Source organism: Desmodus rotundus, chromosome 2, assembly GCF_022682495.2.
Source record: "Desmodus rotundus isolate HL8 chromosome 2, HLdesRot8A.1, whole genome shotgun sequence".
In the NCBI taxonomy this organism is placed as follows: Eukaryota; Metazoa; Chordata; class Mammalia; order Chiroptera; family Phyllostomidae; genus Desmodus; species Desmodus rotundus.
The window spans coordinates 53388669-53412088 of record NC_071388.1 but is presented as its reverse complement, the minus strand read 5'-3'; the positions used below and the strand labels follow the sequence as shown (position 1 = coordinate 53412088).

Here is a 23420-nt window from a genome sequence, read left to right as displayed (position 1 = left end):
TTCTCTGGCTATGTTTTGGTTCCCCCAAAGACTCTCCTTCTCTGAGGACTGCGTTGCAGATGACCACCGCTGAGAATTAGAGGGCTGCTTCTCACTGCTTGCCAGAGCCTTTCACATTAGCTGGATTTCAGAGTCTTCAGCCTGAATCAGACTGATAATCAGTTCAGATACCTATTTGCCTGAGGTTCTGTTTTCTAATACGACTTCTAGAGTCGGTGTCTGTATTAGTTAGGGTTATTGGTTGTAAACCAAAGAAGCTAATTTTGATAGGTGAAGCAGAAAATGAGTGTCTTGTAAGTGAGGGAATAGTCACTGCCACCAATACTGAGCATTTGATGCTGGAGTTTCCGTGACTGCCACTGACAGAGTTTGTAGCATCTGAGACTGATGACTCTTCTGCGCCAGGAATTCATTCCTGGAAGCAGTTCACCACTGAAAGCCAAATGCTTAAGTACCGTACTGACTAGTATGGCTAGTAGGAGGGATTCTTCTTGGAGCCTCCATTTTTACATTACTTACTTCTGAACCAGTCTGGCATCAACAAATTTAATCGAATTTACCCAGATCACACACTTGTGCCTTAAGTCCAAGAGAGGCTGACAAAATGAATTTTCTGGGTCCTACTTGGAGGATGCTGAAAATGCAAGTAGGAAATTCTCCAAACAGGAAAGTTGTCAAAAATGGCAGATAACCAGAACATATAACAAGTAGTAGTTATTACTGTTGTGTACTTTTTTTTTTTTTTAGTCTTCTTCTGTGAATAACTTTTGTCTTAAGAATGTTGCCTATAAAGAGGCTCCCCGTGTTCCTTGCACCACAGTCCCTGCCCAGGCCACCGCCGAGCCCGCCAAGGCGGGGTCCTAGCAGAAGAGGGCCGTGCAGCCCAGCACGTTGATAGGCAAGCCCGCCAGGGACGTCTTCACCGAGGGTGGCGGATTCGGCTTAATAGAACTCGCGTTGAAAACAAACTCTGAGAACAGACTGGAATTCACCATCTGGGGCCCAGCCAACACCGAGACCACCGAAGTGACCCGTGGCCTGGAAACCGCGTAGGGGTGGACGGACTTTGGCCTGAAGTTCACGGAGGAGTGCAGCACGGACAGCGCTCGGCACGGAGGTGCTGTGGAGGACCGGCTTGCGCGCGGCCCGAAGCTGGCCTTTGATTCATCCTCGTCACCCAACACTGGGAAAAAGAATGCTGAGAACAAGACAGGGGACAAGCGACTGCACATCAACCTGGGCTGAGACGTGGACTTCGACGTCCCCGGGCCCTCGGTCCGCGGCGCTCCGGTGCTGGGCTAGGAGAGCTGGCTGGCTGGCTACCAGATGGATTTTGAGGCCTCAGAGTCTCGAGTGACCCAGAGCAACTTTGCAGTTGGCTACAAGACTGTTGAATTCCAGCTCTACACTAATGTAAACGGTGGGACAGAGTTTGGTGGCTCCAATTACCAGAAGGTGAACGAGAAGTTGGAGACGGCCGTCAATCTCGCCTGGACAGCAGGTAACAGTAACACTCTCTTCGGACTAGCAGCCAAGTGTCAGAACGACCCCGACGCCTGCTTCTCGGCTAAAGTGAACAACCGCAGCCTGATCCGGCCGGATACGCTCAGGCACTGAAGCCAGGTATCAAACTGACGCTGCCAGCTCTGCTGGATGGCAAGAAGGTCAACGCAGGTGGCCACAAGCTTGGTCTAGGGCTGGACTATCAAGCATAAATGAAGACCGTACAATCGTTTAATTTTTAACTATTTTGCAGCATAGCTACCTTCAGAATTTAGTGTACCTTTTAATGTTGCATGTATGAAATGCAAGTATTGCTAAATATCCTGTTAGACCTCCAGGTTTGAAGATGATTCAGCTTTAAGGTGTGACCCTTTCAGAGGTACAGAGGAAACCCGATTCCAAAAAAGGTCCTTTCAGCTGCAGACTTGGGGGGACTTGAAGGCCCTTCTACAGAGGTCAGGTTTCTTTTTATCTAGAAGTGGCTGCAAGTAGAAGCTGATGATTTGTAAGCACTTTGTAAATTTGTATTGCTTCAATGAATGAAATTGTGACTTCCAGAGAATTGACCTTGATTTCCTGCCCTACCTGAGAGAGGCTCCCTGTTTGAAGGTCTGTACAAACTCATCTGAAGGGACTTTTTTAGACAGATCCTCATGACCTGTTTCCACCCTGGTCCATCACGTCTTTTACACCAAAAGTAGTCCGCGGACTGTGGTAGTTGTTTCTCTTGTGCCATTTTGGGGTGGAGAAGAGGGACGTGATGAAGCCAATAATTGAGGATGTATTCCCTCTCCCTCTGTGGTTTTTTGCCCGCGCACCAGAGTGTGAAACAGCTTCTAAGAGCTCCAGCTGTGCGCTGGGAAGAGTCTCTGCGACTGTAATCACGTGGTGACGACACTCGGAACCTAAATTAGACTCTTGTTGGATCCCCGCCACTCAGTTTATTTTTTAGCAGTTTAATGGGTACATTGTAAAGTCTTCCATTGTGTGGAATTAGTTCACCCCTTTCAAATGCTGTAATTAACATCACTTAAAATAAAACTTGAATAAAATATTGGAACCTCAAAAAAAAGAATGTTGACTATAAATTGTATGACATCTTCTGTTTGGTCTTATTTTGTCTTTGTTTTGTTTTTTGGCATTTGTGTTTTCTTTCACTTTCTTGCTTTATTTCTCTTTTCTGATATTGCGGTATTATTTAAAGTTTCTTAATTTTTTTGCCAAGTGTTTTAAAGTTGTTTTCAGTGTTTACTATTAAATTAACGTTTAAAAGATTTTGTTTCTTTTTAGACAAAGGGAAAGGATGAAGGAAAGAGAGGGACACATCAATGTTTGAGAGAAACATCGATCAGTTGCCTCTCACAAGTTCCCAACCGGGAACCTGGCCCACAACCCAGGCATGAGCCCTCACTGGAATCGAACAGGTGACCTTTCCTTTCACAGAATGGTGCTCAACACACTGAGCCACACCATTCAGGGCCCATTAAATTAACTTCAGAAAAGTGTGCTATTATCTCCCTATTCCAATCAAAGAAAAAAAAAATCACCCAACAGCAAGATAGGAATTTTAACCTGTATTTCTGTTTTTCATTCCAATCTACTCAGTTTTTATTAAAATAATCTGGAAATTTTATATCCAAATTATTTTATTTTTATTGTATACTTTCTTTAAAAATAACATCTTGAGCCTTGGCTGATGTGGCTCAGCTGGTTGGAGCATCATCCCATCAACCAAATTGTTGCGAGGTTAGTCCCTGGTCAGAGCACATACCTGGATTGCAGGTTTGATTCCAGTCAGGGCACTTATGTAGGCAACCGATTAATGTTTCTCTCTCTTTCTTTCTTATTTTTTTAAATTTAATCTTTATTATATTTTTTCCATTACCATTTAGTCCCCTTACGTCCCCTTCCCCCATCAATCCCCACATTATTGTCCTTGTCCGTCTTATTTCCTTTTTGCTCAATGCCTCCACCCACTGAACTCCCCACCCCACTAGCTGTCATTTGCTGTTAATCTATGAGTCTGTCTCTGTTTTGCTTGTTAGTTCAATTTGCTCATTAGATTCCATGTATGAGTGAAATCATATAGTATTTGTCTTTCTCTGACTGGCTTATTTCACCCAGCATAATGTTCCCCAGGTCAAAGGGTAAAATTTTCTTCTTTTTTATGACCAACTACTATTTCATTGTATATATGTACCATAGATGTTTTATGCACCCATCTACTGATGGACACTTGGGCTGCTTCCATATCTTGGTGATTGTAACTAACGCTTACATAGGGATGTTTCTGTTCTTTTGAATTAGTGTTTTGGGTTCTCTTGGTTATATTCCCAGAAGTGGGATAACTGGGTCAAAAAGCAGATCCTTTTTTAATTCTTTGATGTAGCTCCATACTGCTTTCCACAGTGGATGCACCAATCTGCATCCCACTCCTGGGGATTTTCTTTTCCTTTTGCATGAAATATCTTTTTCCAAGCCTTTACTTTTAGTCTGTGTGTATCTGTCAATCTGAGATGGGTCTCTTGGAGGCAGCACATATATGGGTCTTGTTTTCTTATCCATTAAGCTACCCTCTGTCTTTTGGTTGGAGCATTAAAACCATTTACATTTAAGGTGATTATTGATAGATATGTATGTAGTGCCATTTTATTGTTAGGCTGTTTTCCTCTCAGTCTATTTTTTCTTTCTCTTCTTCTTCTTAAAGCAAGCCCTTTAACATTTGTTGCAGTGTTTGTTTGGTGTTAATAAACTCGATTAGTTTTTCTTGTCTGTGAAGCTCCTTATTTCTCCTTTGATTTTAAATGATAGCCTTGCTGGGTACAGAAAGAGCTTTGGTTATAGGTTCTTGCTTTTTATCACCCTGAATATTTCATGCTACTTTCTTCTGGCCTGAAATGTTTTTGCTGAGTAATCAGATGCTGGTCTAACTGGGTCTTCTTTATAGATAACTCCCTGCTTTTTTCTTGCAGCTTTTATGAAATTCTTCTTGTCTTTATGCTTCATTTTAATGATGATGTGTCTTGGTGTAGGCCTCTTTGGATCCAACTTGTTTAGGACTCTCTGAGCTTCCTGGACTTGTGTGACTTTTTCCTTCACCAGACTAGGAAAGTTTTCAGTCATTATTTCTTCAAATTGGTTCTCAATCCATTGCTCTCTTTCTTCTCTTTCTGCTATTCCAATGATGTAGATATTGTTACACTTCATGTTGTCCAAAATGTTTCTTAAGCTCTCCTCACTTTTTAAAATTCTTTTTTCCTTTTGCTGCTCTACCTGGGTGTTTTTTTCTACCTCATTTTCCAAAACACTGATATTATCCTCTGCTTCATCTACTCTACTGTTTATTCCTTCCAGTGTATCATTTATTTCAGATATTGCATTCTTTATTTCTGACTCATCCTTCTTTATGGTTTCTATGCCTTTTTTCATGCTGTTGAGTGTCCTTATAAACATTATTGTAAACTCTCTGTCTGATAAATTGCTTTCCTCAATTTCATCTAGTTCATCTCAAAAATTCACTTGTTCTGTCATTTGGTGTCTGTTTCTTTGTCTTCACATTTTGGCTACTTTGTATTTTCCACATCAGTTGTTAAACTAATCAGCCATTAAACTGATCTTTTTGTTAATCTAATCAAACTGTAATCTGCAGGGGTGTTTAAGCACCACACGGTGCGTGGGTCAGAGTAATTCCTGTGGGTGTGGCTATTGCTCCCCCTCAGGCTGAAGCCATTCAGAGTGGAGGGTTCTACCTGATGCTAATGGCTCTTGCAGTAGGGGGAATGACTCAGCACAGGGATCCTGGTGGCTATTCCTTCAGTTTTCTCCCTAGTGTCATGAACCCCAGACTCTCCTCATGATGTGGACCCTGGCCCATGGGATCCATGTGTTGTGGCTGCAATAGACAAATTCCCATGGACTACAGAAATCCTGTGGAGAAAAAGGGACGGCATGGCCGCTTTCTAAGAGAGAGAGACAGCTCGAGAGGGCCAGAGAGCCCAACCCCTGCCTGCACAGGCTTTTATTGCTTTTCTGGGTACATTACATCCAGGATGATCCTCATTTACTATGCACAGGTTCACTGTAGGTGATTACCTTTTACAGATAACAAAGGAAAGACTGTTGCTAATTACTTTAAGAGAAGGATGTTACAGCTCAAGTGGGAAAGTGTTTGAACTGGTTACACTCCATACTCGGGAGGTTTAGCTCAGACTTTAGGAAGTTAAAGATACGCAGTAAATGTTTGCTGCCTCAATTCAGAGTGAGGGAGTTTTAGCAAAAGCAAGTCTCATAGCAGCCTAGGTACAATGCAGGCCTGATTCCCCACGGGAGAACCTATCCATGGACATGGGTCCTGTCCACCAACCTCTCTCCCCACTGACCTTTCTGAGTGGGGGTGGGCTACATTTCCCACATGTGGAACGGTTCCCTATATCTTCTAACTTCTCTAGTCTATTCTGGCTTCCCTTTGTCTACACCCAGGGTAAGGGGCTACAGATGAAATTTTGTGCTTTGGCCCTTCAAGAGTCTCTCTGTGTCTTCAGCCACCTCTCCCTGGCATACAGAAACCCTGTTGCTTTCACAGCTGAATGTTATCTGGGTTCCTTTCAGGCTCTGGTGCTGTAGGCTGGGAGCACAGCTTAGGGTCTAGACCCCACTCTTCTCAGGGGGACCCCCAGCCACTGAAATATCCCTCCAGCACTTCAGTTGCTCCCATGGGAGCCCAGCCAGCCCTCTCGAACCTCCTCCATACTCCCTACCAGCAACATTGTGGTGACGTTGTTTCTTCTGTCTGTTCATGGTTATAAGGCTTCTCTCCTGCTAGTGTTCACTTGGTTATTCTGGATGATTTCTCTACAATACAGTTGTAATTCCAGATTGGTCCTGGGAGGACATTAGTGGAGCCTCCACTTTCTCTTCCTCCATCTTGGATGAAACGGTCTCTCTCTCTTTCTCCCTCTCCTTTTCTCTGGCTCTAAAAGCCAGGAAAAATGTCCTCAGGTGAGAATTAAAAAATTAAATTAAAATAACATTTTAAGACATTATTTTAAAACTATGTTAACAACATTTTTTGAAACTCGAATTTTTGTATTATTTGGATATTTAATTGGTTTTATTTATTAACTAGAGAAAGTTTTTAGTAATTTTTTTCAGAGTATATTTGGTTTGGTTGCTTTCTACATCATTGCCTGTCTAAATTTTCTTTATAAAGCATTCACTCAAGAAACACAAACTTAGAATGCTCTGGCGGTAATTATTCTTTTAAAACTTTGAAGAAACTATTCCAATGTTCCTTGCAGTTAATGTTACAGAGAGTTTAGTGGCACTGTGTGTGTGTATGTGTGTTTCTTGACTTCCTGTTAAGAAACTTGTTTTGGTTTAGTAAAGCTGGGAAGAGGGGAGTTCAGCACCTGCAAAAAAATGTGTGCAGAGTTCCTTTCGGTTTTAAAAATTCAAATTTTAACAAGATATATTTTAGATGTGTAATTTTTTGTTCATTTTGCCTGTTACTAAAATCTGAAAGTTTAACAACATTTTCTGTCAAGGAACCTATGGAGAAGTAGGTTCTCTCATATATTGCTCTTATGAATTAATAATACATATACCCTGGCCAAAGTATGAAGTCATTTGCACAAAGATACTCATTGTAAAAACCCACATGTCCTTCAATCAAACTAATTGAAGTATGTTTTCAGCCACAAGGCAGAATACTATGCAGCTCTGAAATGCAGTCAGAAAGATGTCTAGATACTAATATAGAGTGATCCCCAAGAAATAGTTAATTTAAGAAAAGAAAAACAAAATGAAGAAAATTGCATACGAAATACTATCATTTAGCCCAGAATAGAAGAATATGAGCCCAAATATTTATCTTCTTCTCTTAAAAAGTAAGCAATAGAAAAATCAACCATCAAATAAAAGGAGCAGTTCCTTTAAAATGAGACAGAATAGAAAGAATCTATATTTCTTTCAATATATCTTGTTTTTTTAGATTTTGCATAATTATAAATGAAATTGTTTTTAGATCAATCCCTGAAAAATAAATGTATGGGAGTAAACTTAATGTGCATTTAGTTAATGGCACAGAAATTGTTCCACTGGATTTAAAGAACAGTAGTTTGGATATAACCTAGCAGAATATAACCCAAGAAGCAAAAGAAATTAAAAACACATTTTAATATCTCCTAACTCTGAATGTTAAAAAAAGGCAAGGGAAAACAACCAACCCATTTATAACAAATGCCCTTAACACCTAGGTTATGGTCACCACATGCTATTTCTCATTAAAAGGAACCAGGAGAAAGCATTGATTCCAGGTCTAGAACAGAAGTTGTGCAAGGTGAGCCCAGTATAATGTGTCATACCGCATAGCAAGGAGACTCTAAGATGACCAGGGTCACATTAAAATGACTCAGAGTCAACCTAATGAGGTTCACACAGGCCAACGATGTGCATTTTCAGCATTATTAGGATAATAAATGAATTGGTTTGAAACTCATTATAAATACTTAAATCTGAAAGTCTCTATGATATAAAAAATTAAGCATGTAAGATATTAGTTAACCAACTCATAGTTTGGAAAACTAATAAAAAAGAAAAAGAATCATATACTTATTCCACCTTTCTTATACAGCTACACCACAGAGTAACCAGGTAGTAATGAAGGGAAATTTCTTTGAGAAGTATTCTAGCTAATAACTAAGAAATGAGCGATAGAATGAGAATATCACTATTTTCCCCACCATAATGGGTCTAGGCATTGATCATCAACTGCTTTTAGTATTACAAAAAGACAAAAACCAAGACATTGTGGGCATCCTGATGGAAGAACAAAATGCTACTTACAAAATAGCTTCACACACACACACACACACACGCACGCACACAATCAACCTTCTGTGGTCAAGCCTCTAGCTGCACTTATGAATATTTAGGAAACACATAGGGTAGGAGATCTTTTTATTCAACACACCAGGGAGACAATTTGCAAAACTCAGACTAGAAAATTCCAGAATTAAAAAGTATTTTTTTACTATCAAATTACTGTGAAAACAGAAAAAATGAGATGGAGGGAAAAAGACATAAAAAGACATGAAACGTATCAAGCAGTTCCTAAGTGAGGACTTCAACTGAACCTAATTCAAACAAATGTTTTTATATATATATAATGACATTTATGGGACAATTATAGATTCAAACAAACTCAATATTTGATGATATTAAGGAGCTCTTATCAATTTATTTTTTTAAATTATAATACCTATGTTTTCTTAAGTTTTCATTTTTTTCTAAATAAAAAATTAAATATTTAGAGGAAATGATGTGGTGTCTGGGATTTAATTCCAAATAATTTGAATGTATAGATGAAACACGATAATTTGTGTATAGATGAAACACAATAAGCTAAGAGAGATGTATACATGAGGGTTCATTAACCTATTCTGTCTACCTCTGTATAGGTTTGCGGTTTTCCATAGTAAAATGTTTAAAAGATGTCTCTTACCTTGTAAGTCATTTAATTATGAACATGCAAGTCTCTATTTGAGTTCAGCTAATTTACTATGGGTTTTTTTTCCTGTTCTGCCTCCTTAGTCAACTTATACATTATAGATCTGCTGAATCCGTGTATATACCTTTTTTTGTTTTCTCTTTTCTCTTATGTTCTTCTATTTATGTTTTTTATTTATTGTTTTCATTTAAACTATTAGAAAATTAAATTTGGCTATTCTTTAATATTCAAGCTTTTATTCACTACTTTTATTGCATATTGAATTTTTTACTGCAGTTGTCATCTCTAAACAATCAACTTTCAATTTCATTGAGGATATTTTTACTAAATAATTTAATAGAAATAAAAAATAGTTCTATTAAATGATGTTTCAGGCATTATTAAATAATTTCATCAAATGCTTTCTATGTTTTATAAGTTTCATGCATTATACCTTTAGATTTTTCACATTTAATGTATTAGAAACCTGGGTTTTATAAAGTTATAGTGACATCACAGAGACCCAGCCTGGACTTGGTTGGGCTTGCTCAAGGGTCTGGGTCTTGAATGGAAGTGAGTTGATCTATGTGGACTTTTCTAAGGTGGTTCAACTTTGTTCCATGTATCTCTCCTCCTTTTTTCAGTGACCCACGAGCCAGCCTATGTGGTCCTTTCATGATGATGACAAAGATGCTGGAACAAGTGGGAACACGCAAGGTCTTTTAAGGCCTATGCTGGAAATGAGTACATCATTGATCCTTCAAGTCACACAGCTAAACTTAAAGTCAAGAAGCAAGAAAATACATCTTGCCCCTTTAATGGGAGGAATTTCAAAGTTAAGAAGCAAAAGGAATGAATTTGGGGAAGCTAATAAACAATTGCTCGTGCAATTGTCCACCTATTAAATGACAGAGCCAGAACTCTGGACAAAAGTTTGTGCTCTTAACCACTATTCTACAATAAAATTTTTAGTTTTGTCCTGATTTTTGCAGTATCTTTCTTCATGGGAAGACATATTGATTGATGCCAGTGATTGACTGTTTGTTGGAATCTACTGAATCTTTTTATGTCCCTGTGGATTTTTCTTTCTCAAATAGAAGGATGAGGGACATATATCTATGTACAGTGTTAGAAACTCAAGTGGTCTGTTCGATTTTGGGCATGTCCCTGTCATTTTTCACATCAGCTAATTAGAGACACTGTAGTCTATCTCATAGTAATATAAAAATTAAGTGCAACATGTGGAAGTACCTGGCACCTAGCTGTAACTTAATATTTAGCCCCCTCTACCTCCCAAGTCCCTTCCCTTCCTGCATGTACACATGCACAACACTTTTTTCAATGCTTCTCACACATTTATCAACACTACTTCCATTCATGTTCCCTACTTTCTCCTGTCTCAATTATTTCTCAGTCTGATTTGTCCCAGCCTCCATCTCTTAGCCATCTTGAGATACTGTGCTCTCAAGTGACACTGGTAATTCAGTTTTCAATTCTCATTCACTCCTCAGACAGCTAACATTCCATACAATTGATTTTCTCAAAGTCAACAATGTCCTCCAAATTGCCAAACCCAATGATAACATTTCTTTTTTCATACTACTAAAACTCTTAACAATATTTTACACAGATGGTCACTCACTTCTTCCAGAAACACTCTCTTTTCCTGCCCCATGACATCATACCCTTGGAGATTTTTTTCTTACCTCTCTGGCCATTTAATCTTACTCGCTTTTGCAATTTCATTTCCTCTACCCAACCCCTACATGAGTTCCCCAAGGCTTACACTGGGAATCATTCTTAACTTCAATAATGTATTTTCTCACTAGATGATTTTATGCTGTCCAATGGCTTTAGAAGTCTAGATGCTAAAAATCTCCAACTTTGTATCTAAGCATAAACCTCATTTTTTAACACCATGTTCTTACCTGACATACCTACTTAAATATATTCATGAACAAATTATTGATTTCCATTGCTGGTTCCCTAGTTTAACAATCATTACTTGAAGATTTAACCTAAACAAACTCTCCCAACAACCTTATTTCATATCACTTTGTTTTACTGTATTATGGACATAAATGAATCTGAAATAATATTTTCCATTTTCTGCTTCTTATTTATTTTCTGTCTCTCTGACCATCAGCATAAGCTTCATGAGAGCAGAAACCTTGTCTGTTTTGCTTAGTGCTTTGTATTTGGTACCTAGAATATCATCAGACACATAACAACAACTCAGTAAATATTTTTTGCCTGAAAGAATGAATTTTTGTTACTTTGTTGGTTTTCTGAAAAACAAGATTCAATATAATAAAAAGTCTATTAATTATTAATAACAATTGCTCGCTTGTGCTGCCTTATGTTTTGCAAATATTTTCATTTAAAATGTCCCATTTGATGATCATAGCAACTCTGGGAGTAGGGGTTATTATTCTCATCATAAAACTGAAGAGTGTTATGACCGAGAGGTTCACACAGCTGTGAACCTGAGTTTTGATTCCAGGTTTTCTGATACTAAGTTTACTGATATTTCTATTATGAGGATTCAATAAGCAAAGGCAATTAAAATTCATTCTCTAAAAGAAAAAAGTTATAAAAACATATATTCATGCTCAATACTAATTCACATGAATAGAAGCCAGAAAGTCAATAGAGTATTTCCTAATGATGTAATTTTTTAACTCCCCAATAATAAATTATGTGTTTAGACTACTATCCTCAGTGACTTAACAGCATCATTTTTCACCTGGAAATTTTTTTAATTATTCAAAGAGAAAAATTCATCAATTGATATGACTGGGTTTAAATAACAACAACAATCATGGTCATAATAATCATAGTAACATTAATGCCTTCGCATGGTACTTCATATATGGTCAGTGTACTTCATGATACCTGCCTTCTTGTTCCACACAGACTGTACTGTACGATTATTAGCATCCTTTAAAAAACACCTTAAACATTTTTAAAACATATTTTAATATGACTATGTAAATAACCTAGTACAATACTCTTAAAATGAACTCCTTCTTAATGTTTTTCATCACATACTAAGTAGGAATTATCTGTAAACACCCACAAAATTTTCTATCCATCAACTTACCCACTAATACCTGTCCCTCTCACGACAACATAACTCCCGTACTATCTTCTTCAGTGCAATGTGCACCTTCTAATATTGCATATCATTTTCAACACAAGAGAACTTGTTGTCAGGAGCCCCCTCTATACATTCTGCTATTTGTATTCCCTTAGTTTCCCACAACATTTAAACAATTCAGACCATTTAGCATCTTGCATGCTTCTCTGCACTCTCTACATCTTTTTTCCTCTGTACTAATAAGTAATTGTAAGGAACAGACATACTCTGGTTAACTTGAGCAAAAGAGAAGTTATTGGAAAGCTACTGGAATCTCACAACACAATTTGAAGATAGAAGATAGTGTGGAAATTGTGTAGGGAGCAAACTAGGCTGTGACATGAAAAATCTAGTCAATACACAACCCCAAGGATGATAGCTACCTGCAAACACAGCCAGCTGCATTGCTTCATTGGTCAAGATTTAAAATAGTAACCAGTTCACCTACCTCAGGGTCATGAGCTGCCCCTTGACTAAGAGAGGACATGAACAATTAAAACGGATCTACAAGATTATATTCAAAAGAGAACTAATTATTCAAGAAGGAACAGTAATGCTGGTGTTTTTTAACATAGGAAGTTATGCTCTATTGACAATAAAAAGCAAATGCCGCTACAGTTCACTTCCTTGACCATGCAATATTTGCACACCCAAACTATCACCTATACACTTCCATCAATATCCCCGTATAACATAAATTTACCTGTCCGCCCAAAGAAACAACCAAAATTTATTCAAATCCATGTCCATTTTCTGGCATTGTAATAGTGTTACATTAACTGTTTCTTCTCACCATATTGAAACAAGTTGGTACCCCAAATAGTCTCTCAGGTTCCTACCGTCATCTTCCTCTCCCCACAGTCTGGCAGAAACCCTACATCCCCTTGATAAGCAGGGCCAATAACCCTTATTTATTCCATAATTCTGTTTTTCATGATTTTCCAGTTCCATGGCAAAGGCCAAATTACAACATGGTAGTCCAAACTTTGAATGCGATGAACTCATTGCTATGTTCACTGGAGGGAACATTCCCCAAATGAAAATAAAATTTAAAACTTGAATGACAAGAGTCATAGTGTCAGAAAGCAAACATCAGCTCCCTCCATTTATTTTCCTTAATCACTGAATCCATATTTTCTGGTATTATGGAAACACCACATTTCATAAGATGATTGGTGCCAAATGGAATCATCACTGAACTCTAATGAATCCTGTGGACATTAGCCTGTTTCTTTACGTCTTTACCTTGAATCAATGGACTTGGTCAGAAGCAACACGATAAGGAATAGCATGACCGGATGTAGAGGATTTTACCAATGTGCAGCCATGATGTGATGAGGAAACAACTGTAAATTTAGAAAAGATAAAGTGCGAGCAGTTCCAAGGGTAATCGATCTGCTTGCAGAGGACTGGATGCTCACAGAGGTAAAAAAAACTATGGGGGCTGGCAGAAGCAGCGTCCGTTTGAATGTGGTTGGTGGGGTAATAATATGGCTGTAATAATTTATAGTTTTAATTTGACCATTTCACTTAAAATGTCATATGATGTGCTTGAGTGTGATATTGTTATGTTACAGAATTACATGCTTATGATTTCATAATGAAAAAGGGGTGTTATTTGTGCTGGACCCTAAAGCCCCAGGTTAATCACTGCTATCTTGCAATTTGAACTCTCAGTGGGAATAGCCAGGCCAGCCTTGGTGAGAAGTAAATGTTCCTGAGTGCTAGTGTGGACTCCACACCTGTTCCACGGATATCGTCACTTTCTTTATGAGTTCATTGAGCAAGTGTTAGGATGGCAGTGGTAAGTGGCTAACTGTAAATTAGAGTGGGCAACCTATCCAACTGGTATTTAAGAACTTCCTTTATAATAGATGTTGAGATGAGCATTGAGGACTTAGTTTATAAGTTTCATCTGCATTTCCCTTCCAGAACTTCACATCACAACTTCTCCCATTATATTCCTTCCAATTTTCCAAACACGTGACCAGTTAGCTATTAGCCATTAATTTATGTAACTCTACCTCATGCCATAATTCCTCCCAGGCGAAGTGAAGCAGGTTGACACTGGTTTCACACAGAATAATCACACAATGTTAGGCTGGTTACTTCTGGGGAAAGAAGGTTGTCAGGCAGCCAGCCACACGAGCGGAGGGGTGTGCTGGGCATTTGCTAAGCACTCTTTACTTCAGTATCTGAATCTCCTTTCTAATAGCACCCCAAAAATTTCCTGGAGAAACTATTTCCAATGGAATTGCCTTGAATAACTTTTTAAAATACATTTTAAAATGAAAAAGCAAGAAAGATGTGGTGGTAGCTTTGCAATTTCCTGTCTTCCCACCTAGCTTTCTGTATAGAAGCAGAGTTCATGAGAATTGCGTGGAGAAGCCTAGGACTGACAATGAAGATTACCTTGTGCCAAGCATTTCAAGTACGCTGAGAAACTCCGGTATAGTAATTAGCAGGTGGATCACATCAACTTCACAAAAATAACTTTAAATTGGACAAAATCAGTGGAATGGAACTCTAAAACATGAGGAATTCCAATAACCAAATCCCAAAATATCTGCCTTTTCAAAGGTATAATGTTGATTCTTAGCTATTCTTGTTCACTATTTTATGAATATATTTTATTCTTCATCATTTTCATTGGTTTCTCTAAGACTTGGGGATAGAAAGTATTGGAAATTGCATAGTTCTCATTATTTTTTTAATATTTCCAGATACATATATGCACATATTTTATTCTTCTTTGACTTTCAAATGAATTATATTTTTATTTGTTTTTTTTATTTTTTTATTTTTGATTGAGGGGAAAGGAGTGATAAAGAAAGGGAGCAAAAAATCATTGTGAGAGAGAAACATCTATTGGCTGCCTTCCTCACATGCCCCAACTGGGGACTGAACCAGCAACCCAGCCATGTGCCCTGACTGGCAACTGAACTGGTGACCTTTGGTTTGTGGGACATGGCCCAGGCAGCTGAGCCACACCAGCTGGGCTATGTTTTTAATTGTTTTAAGAGCATTACTATGCTACCATGACTTGGAGCGAGAACATTTGTGAGTGACCTTTAGGTTGTAGTTCCAAGAGTACATCTGAGACAAAAATTTCTTTAGGGAAGCATATGTTAAACCTCTACAAAATATGAGCTGCATTATAAATTACAATTGCCAGGGGAAGTGTATTACTAGTGCTGCATAAAAGATGCCACACTTAGCACTGCCGCTGTGCATTCAAGTCCTCATCCAGGAATGGAGTCGAAATTCCCAAAATGTAAGTAGGTTAATCTTTTAGTCTGATCAGCAGGTTTTTATAGCCATCATTTTTATATGTGTTCTCATCTCCTATAATTATGAATTATTAATTTTCTTAGGCATTAATCCATCTGCCTTAAAGTTAGTTTTACATTCTAAAAATCTTTCAACGACTGTCTTTGTTACAGATTGCTGAAACTGCTGGAAAGAAATTACATTTTTACCACTTTTCCTTTGAATATTTGACCTGCTTCTAGGAAGCTGAACAATTTTCACATTCTCAATGATTTATATCTGTTCCTTAATTCTGAAATAGCTATGTGCAATCAAAATGGGGAAAATTTGTGTCTACAAAATGGTGACATTTCACCCTGGAAATATTTCAGCATCCATGCACATCTGATTTTGCACATGAAAGATGCTAATTAAAGAATTTTAAGTAGGCTCAAATGATTAAATGGTTAGGCTTCAGTTTTTTTAACTAAGATTTAACTCTCATGTTTATGAAACTTAGAAGCTCACAATTGAAATATATATATACTAAACAAAATAAAAACTGCTATCTTCTGCCCCCACTACAGATTATCCTTGTGACCAACTAATTCTCAGTCATAAGAAGCAACCACTTTAATCTCTTTGAGAGTTTTCATAGGGCATTTACATCTACATTTCAAAATCACTAACACACTGCTATTAATAATTTTACTTGTACACAGAAGAGGAAGATTGGCTCCCTTGTGTGTCATTCTCCTTCCACGGGCACACACGCACTCACACGCACACATGCAAACACACGCACACTTCTCTCATCCTTCAGATACAGGTAAATCACCTTTTTGAATTAAATCAGTGCTCAGTGTTTACATTACTATGACCATGTAAATATTGTTCATAGTTGAGCTCCTAAGTATGCTAGTAATAACATTTTCTTTCTTGTACAAACATTTGCTTCTCTACAGGTGTACTTGCCTTATATTTTGTATGCTTTAAAGTATTAAAATGTATAACAAAGACAAATTTATCGCAAGTGCTCCAATTTCTTCTAAATACATGTATTCAGTATTCTAGAAATACTATTTTTATTAAAATATCCCTACTAAATCCTCCATCCACCTATTTCCAAATGTGTCATTTGATCTACAGACTTTTTCCTAAATTTTGCCTAAATTATTTTTTTAAATCCCCTTTATCTTTTTTAGTAACTTTCTGTGAAAGGGTATTTGGAAGGTAAAATGTTCAAGGTTTTACATGTCTAAAAATGTCACTATTCTATACTATTGAGTTTTGGTGTGGCTGGGTAACAGGTTATCAGTTCTAAATCATATTTTCTCATGATTTTGAAGGCATTACTCAGCTGTTTTCTAGTGCAGGTGTTGGCAGAAATGTTTTTATGAAGAACCAGATATTAAATTTGTTGGTTTTCAGCCTCTATGATCTTTGTGGAGACCACTTAGCTCTACTGTCTGTAACTCAAACACAGATGTGGACAGTTGGTAAATAAATGGGCACTGCTGGGTTCTGGTAAAATTTATTTCTGAAAAGAGGCCATAGTTTGCCATTCCCCACCCTAGACATCAGAGTTACTTAATGCCATTATGATTTCTAATTCATTTATAGATGACATTTTTTTTCTTTTAGAATCTTTGAGCTGTTCTTCATTTTGGCCCTGACACTGGAAATGTCCAGATGACATACTTGGTTGGGCACTTCAGATTTGTTGCTGAAAACTCGATGGACTTTTCAAACTGGAGAATCTGGAAGAGGTTTTATGTATTTATAATTTTCTCCCACCTCTTTTCTTCTCCCTCTCCTCCTGGAACTCATTTTACCTTAGTATCAGATCTTCTGGATTTATCATTTTTGATTGTTTTTACAATGTTTATTGTACTTTTTGAAGGATATTTTAAAATTTATATCTCAGCTCTTCTATTTTTTTCATTTATGTTACAATTTTTTACTTTCTAAGAGCTCTTTCTTATTATCTGACTTCTCTTTATTTTATGGCCCCTTGTTATTATGTCATGTGTACAATAAGCACGAGAATTTTAATTAAGATGTGTATGTATGTGATTGTAAGTATGTATGTGTGTCTTAAGTCGGTTTGGGTGGCTATAACAAATTACCATAGACTAGGCGGCTTATAAACAACAGACATTTATTTCTCATAGTTCTGGAGCCTGGAAAGTTCAAGATCAAGGTGACAGCAGACATAGCGTCTGATGAGACCGTCTTCTGGTTCCTACATGGTTATCTTCTCACTGCATCCTCACATGGTGGGGGAGCTCTCTGGAGTCTTTTATATGGGCATTAATCCCATTCATGAGGGCTTTACCCTCATGACCTAGTCACCTCGAAGGCCCCACATCCAAGTATCATCACACCTGGGGATTAGACTTGGAGGAGGGCTGGAGTTTGCCACCCCAAAGTTGCCTTTTAAGATACTGATAATTTTAAGCTAGTTACTTTTAAAAAATAAAAGACTTAGAAAGAACCTTTCACCCTGCCCTTTTATCTGTCGAAAGAAATCCACATAGAAAAACCAGCTTCAGGAAGGGAACCTTAGCATATCCACCTTAGCATGTATGAATTCAGTTGGCAGTCAAGGAGAAATCTAACAAAACCTGTTTGGTGGATTCTACTCTGCTTCACATTTTTTCTGGGTGGCCCACAAAGAATGTGTTTGCCAGAAGTTTGCCCTCTCTTATCTGCCTGGGAATTGCCTATTTTCTCCTCGAAATCTTAGACTCATGTTTCCCTCTCCTTAGTCCAGAAAGGCATTTAAACCTCATCTGTCTAATGTGCCTGGGGCCCTCATATTCTTATGGACCCCCGTATATATGTACATAATAGAGTCAGTCACTTTTCTCCTGTTAGTCTGTCTCATGTTAATTTGGTTATTAGCCCAGAGAGAAGAATTTAGAAAAGTGGGAGGAAATTTATTTTTCCACCCCCACAATGTGTGAGCTGTGGGATAAACACATATATTCAGTCGATACCAGTGGTTGTATATGTGCATGCTACCTGTATTTCTTCTGTTTCTTCTGACTTTAATCTCCTTCCTCCTCCTCTTTTCTTCTTTCCCTTCATCTCTCATTACAGAGGTTTCTGTGAAAGTTAGGTGATTTGGGTTGTCTCTTCACATTTAAGAACAAGGCACTAAAATGATGACTAAAAGCCTATATATATATATATATATATATATATATATATATATATATATATATATGATTAATCTTGAGAAATGCTGGGCTTTATTGTAGCATGATCAAATTAAAACCCTGAAATTTTATTGAGGTCCTTAAGTCAGCATAAAGGACTTTTCACTTATGCCAGTGAGTGTCTCTAGAAAGCAATTTTCCAACCTCTTGCCTGGGAAAATTACCCAGCTGAGAGCATTCTGGGAACCAGGCAGGGAAAGGATGGGGTAAGGATCTCAAAATTCATTATACTCTCAATTCCTGTGGTTCTAGTGTGGCTCATCACGGCTGCCCAGGTGTGTTCAATATTTCCAAAATCAGAATTTATCTGATTCAACATCTGTGATAATTTCACTCCAGTCATCTTCAAGCTTTTGAGACAGGTATTCATGTGTAATCAGGAAAGTGACCTGGTGATCTAATACTTTCAAGATTTTCAACTGATCTTCCTTCTTTACAGTCCAGTCCTACATCCTGTATCCTTCTGTCCCTGACACAACCAACTCTTTTGCCTTTCAGGCCTCCATGGCACAAACTGTCTTGGTTCTTCTTGACTCTCCCACCGGCAGGTTTAGATTTGAGATTTCTATAGTTTGAAAGTCAATCATTACTCACGTACATTAGCTTTCCAACATTTTAAAAAATGGTTTATGTTTTTATTCTATTATAGTCTTCTCTTTTATTATTTACTTTTTTCTTGTGGGTTTTCAAAATCGTTTTAATCCCTTTAATTTATTTTAGTAGGATTTCAGAAAGAATCAAACATATGTGCTTAACACAACATGGTTCATCTAGTTGTATCACCAGTTTTAGGAAACTCAACCTACACCAGCTGCTTAAAATACTATAGGGAGCTCTCTGGAAATGAGCTGGCCCTGCAGAGTTGTCCTGAGTTAGGCTGAGGAGGCTGGGTTATCATACATGGTCTTCCAGTCCCTGGATCCAGGGAAGAGGCAGCACAGGGCAAGTCTAGGAGAGGGTTTAGAACCGCAGCCTGCCAACTTGGATGATGGGGGCCTGGGCTGCACAGCATAGTGTCTGATGCATGTGGCTTTTCCCAACTTGCATTTGAACATTTGGACCAATAAATAAAATTTAAAAATTAGAAAAAAATTTCCATGTGATTTACCCTGCAAGAACTGGCATTTCTTCTGAGACTTGTGGGGCTATCAGCTTCTCAATTATACAGACTACGTATAATTTATTTCTTTGTCTGCAGGAGGTACCCCCCGTTGGTTCATAGTTATAGTAATACACACTTATTATTTGTTTCAAAATTAAGTGGAATTAATAAATTTTAAGAACTAGTTTCTATTCAGAACTTACTAATATTGAAAAATGTATCTTTTTCAGAATCTAAAAATAAAACATTTTTCCTGAATAAAAACCTTCAGAATGTAGCAGTCAATGCAAAGAAGACTATAAAAACTAGAAAAGTGTGGCCCAGGTGATACACACTGACCTGGACAGGTCACATGATAGCATCATCATTATAGGTAACAGGCAGGATGGGGGAGCCGCTATGATGTCTCCAACTCCCACAACCACGTCAGTGTCTTCCTTGACAAAAATCGTTAAGCTGGTATATTTAGAGGAGTAGTCTAATGACCAAAAATGTTACAGGGACAATTTCGAGTCAATAAGCAAATTATCTTTTCATCTGCAATAAAAGCTAGGAATGGAAAGACTTGAGGTTAATGATCCTGAAAAACAAAAGTGGTATTTAGAATTCAGGAATAAACAGTGGACAAAAGATGCCTGCTTTTAACTATCTTTTATCTATTGGCTAGTTGGCCTTCTCTGGATGGTGAAACACCACGGATCCTTCCGGGCACATCCCGCTCATTTACCTATACCATTTGCCTCAGAGTCAATGGTCTTGTGTTAAACTAGCAAATACATAGAAAAAAATGAATCCCTTTCAACACATATTGTTCAGAGCCATACTTTTTCTCATGTTGATAGGTTGGAGAGAGTGTTGCTTCCCAATTTTGCACGAGACGCCTAATGTTATGCTGTGTCAGTCAAATAACATTATGTCGAGTTACAGAGCAGGCCAGCACAAGTGGCCGTGTTCAAAGAAGTCTCTGACTCCCTGCCAAGCCATTTGGCACCATTCAAGTTGTCATCAATTTGAATTACTGGTAGAGCATTTCAGGAGATATTAAGATAATCATTGGCTGTTCTCACAAAGGTAGGAAGCCAGCAAACCACTCCCTGAACCTCTGCATCCATCTATAAATTGAGGACCAGACACTTCATATCTTAACACTATGTAAATCATGTTATGCTAATATATGCACCATGGTAGTTCATATTCTATTACCCTACCCTTAAATTATACATTTGGTTCATTTACCCAGTCGATATTAGAAGGCGTGCAGCCACGCTGTATCTGAGATTATTTCTCTCAGTCCTCTGTTGAAATGTTTCACTGAGGAGGGATTAGAAGATATTACAATACAGTATTGTAGGTTGCACCTGTTAGGTTGCAGTCAAGAAACAATGGAAAATTAAGCTTCAAATCTTACCTTTTTATAAATATGTAAACAGCAACTGATATTACAGAAATACTCCCCATTTATAGTGCATTACATTAGAAAATTTCATTCGAAGGCTTGTTGTCTAAAATGACATTTCACAGAGAAACAGACAATATAGGGGGGATAAATGGTGATGGAAGGAGACTTGGGGTGGTGAACACACAATACAACATACAGATGATGTATCATAGAATTGTACACCTGAAACCTGTGTGATTTTATAAAACAATGTCGCCTCAATAAATTCAGTAAAAAATGAACCCAACTAAGGACCCCACATTCTGGTTACAGTTCAATACTGTATTGATAATAATGTGTTGTGTAAATGTTGATACTGTGAACAAAGCCATTCCATCCTGGAGGAAGGCCTGAGCATCTCCTGGAATAATGTTCTAGCAGAACAAACACACTCAATCCCTGTACCTTCTTCATTGACTTTTCGAGGTGTCAGCAGTAGGAGAAAGAGTAAAGAATCTCATTTATCCCCAGAAAATCAAGCTAAAGTGAAACAGAATGAATATTAGCTCCAGGTAAAAGGATTCATATCCCTAACAGTAAATTCTCATGAGTAATGGAAATGGTACATAACTAGTTAATTCCTTTCTCAGTTTCAACACACATTCCACAGCCTCCTACTCTACCTCTTTAAACTTCATTTTCCCATATCTTTTCTTCTGATATGTATTCCAGTTTATCAAGGAGAGGCTGTGTGGTAATTAAAAGCACAGCCTAGAGTCAGACCTTTGGGGCTCAAAATATGACATCATGTCGGAAGGTATTTCTGCATGGGTCTCTCACATTTCTGCACATCTTTCTAGCTCGGACACTGAGTCTTTATTCTGGGATGTTTTTCCCAAAGTTGTTTGTATAGTGAACAACCTTGGACAGCAGAGCTATCGTCCAAGTATCTCTGGAACAGAGAGCATATTCATTTGTGTTTCAGTGTAATAAAGATAATTTATCCATCCAGGGCAAATGCTGAACAAGTTGGCATGCAGCCTGTTAATGAGATTGGATTTTCTGAACTTTGAGTTCCTCAGCTGTGTTGCAAACCCACCAAACCAATCTTACCATCCACATTACCATCCAGGAGCTTGAGGTGCAAGGGTAACCAACAGCAACATACAAAACGTGCTGCCACCTGTGTCCTTTGTCTTTGATCCAGGAATCATGTGTCCTTTACCAACATACATGAAACTGTGAGAGGCTAACATGTTAGCTTATAGTAGGGTAAAATCTCAGGCCTGGCACTGCTGCTCAATGGACATGTGACCTTGAAAATGAACGTTCAGTTTTCACATCTTAAAAAAAGAGGCTAACAATGGTCTTTACCTGACAGAATTGTGAGACACCTCAATAAGATAATACACAAGAAATATTTAGCATAGTCCCTGGCACTATAAATGCTAAAAAGTAAGTTAATTATGATTATTATTGTTTGTTTTTTCTAACATTTTTGGCTTTTGAAAAAAATTTACATGCACAATTCATCTTTTGGAAGTACATATTCAACTTCTCTTTTTTTTCCCCCTTGACCACGAGATTATTTGTATGAACGTGGAAGGCAAAAGCATTTAATATAAATGCTTTTATATTACAACAGAACCTGGGAATTGGATATCTAAACACCATTATGAGATGGGCAGAGGCAAGCAAAAGAGCTTGCTGGTTTTTGCTTTCACAGCTCAGAGCTGTGGGTTTAGCTCTAGATATTTATTATAGAAATGTTGCTAATAGCAAAAAAGCACACAGATCAAATCACAGCAGCCGCTTACACTGGGGCCCCAGGCACTGATAGTTTGTATTCTCCCAAGTAACCCTACTATTCGGCCAGGTGGAAAACTATTGTTGGTTGAATCTTGACTGGAAGCATCTGGAGAGCTTTAGCAAATACATATGGATGCCCGTGCCCACCTCAAACGTTCTGATGTAATTTGTTTAAGCATCAAGATATTAAAAGGTCCCCAGTTGATTTCAATCTACAAACAACATTCTAAGCAAAAAAAAAAAAAAAAAAAAAAAAAAAAAAGCAGCAAGAAGCTAAAGACTTCTTTAAACATTCCAAGGAGAAAGGGCAAGTGATGTAATAAAATCATAAAAAAACAGAAGGGATGAACCCACCATTTCTCATACTTCAGTTTTTAAGGTCCAAAATTAAGGTGAAGACTCTCAAAATTATAAGTCCAAATCAACTGGCTTTGCTTTCAAACGTGCTCAAAGTGGTCCAGCACTTCTTTCCCAACACAAAAATTAAAATGTGGCACATTATAAAGTAAACATTGTATATTTCTACGTTG

At 37.8% G+C, this 23420-nt stretch overlaps 1 pseudogene; it reads left to right on the top strand.

Annotated features, from left to right (window-relative positions):
* The first annotated feature begins 387 nt into the window (after positions 1 to 387).
* Positions 388 to 1779, top strand: LOC112300952 (non-selective voltage-gated ion channel VDAC1-like; annotated as a pseudogene).
* Positions 1780 to 23420: the final 21641 nt, after the last annotated feature.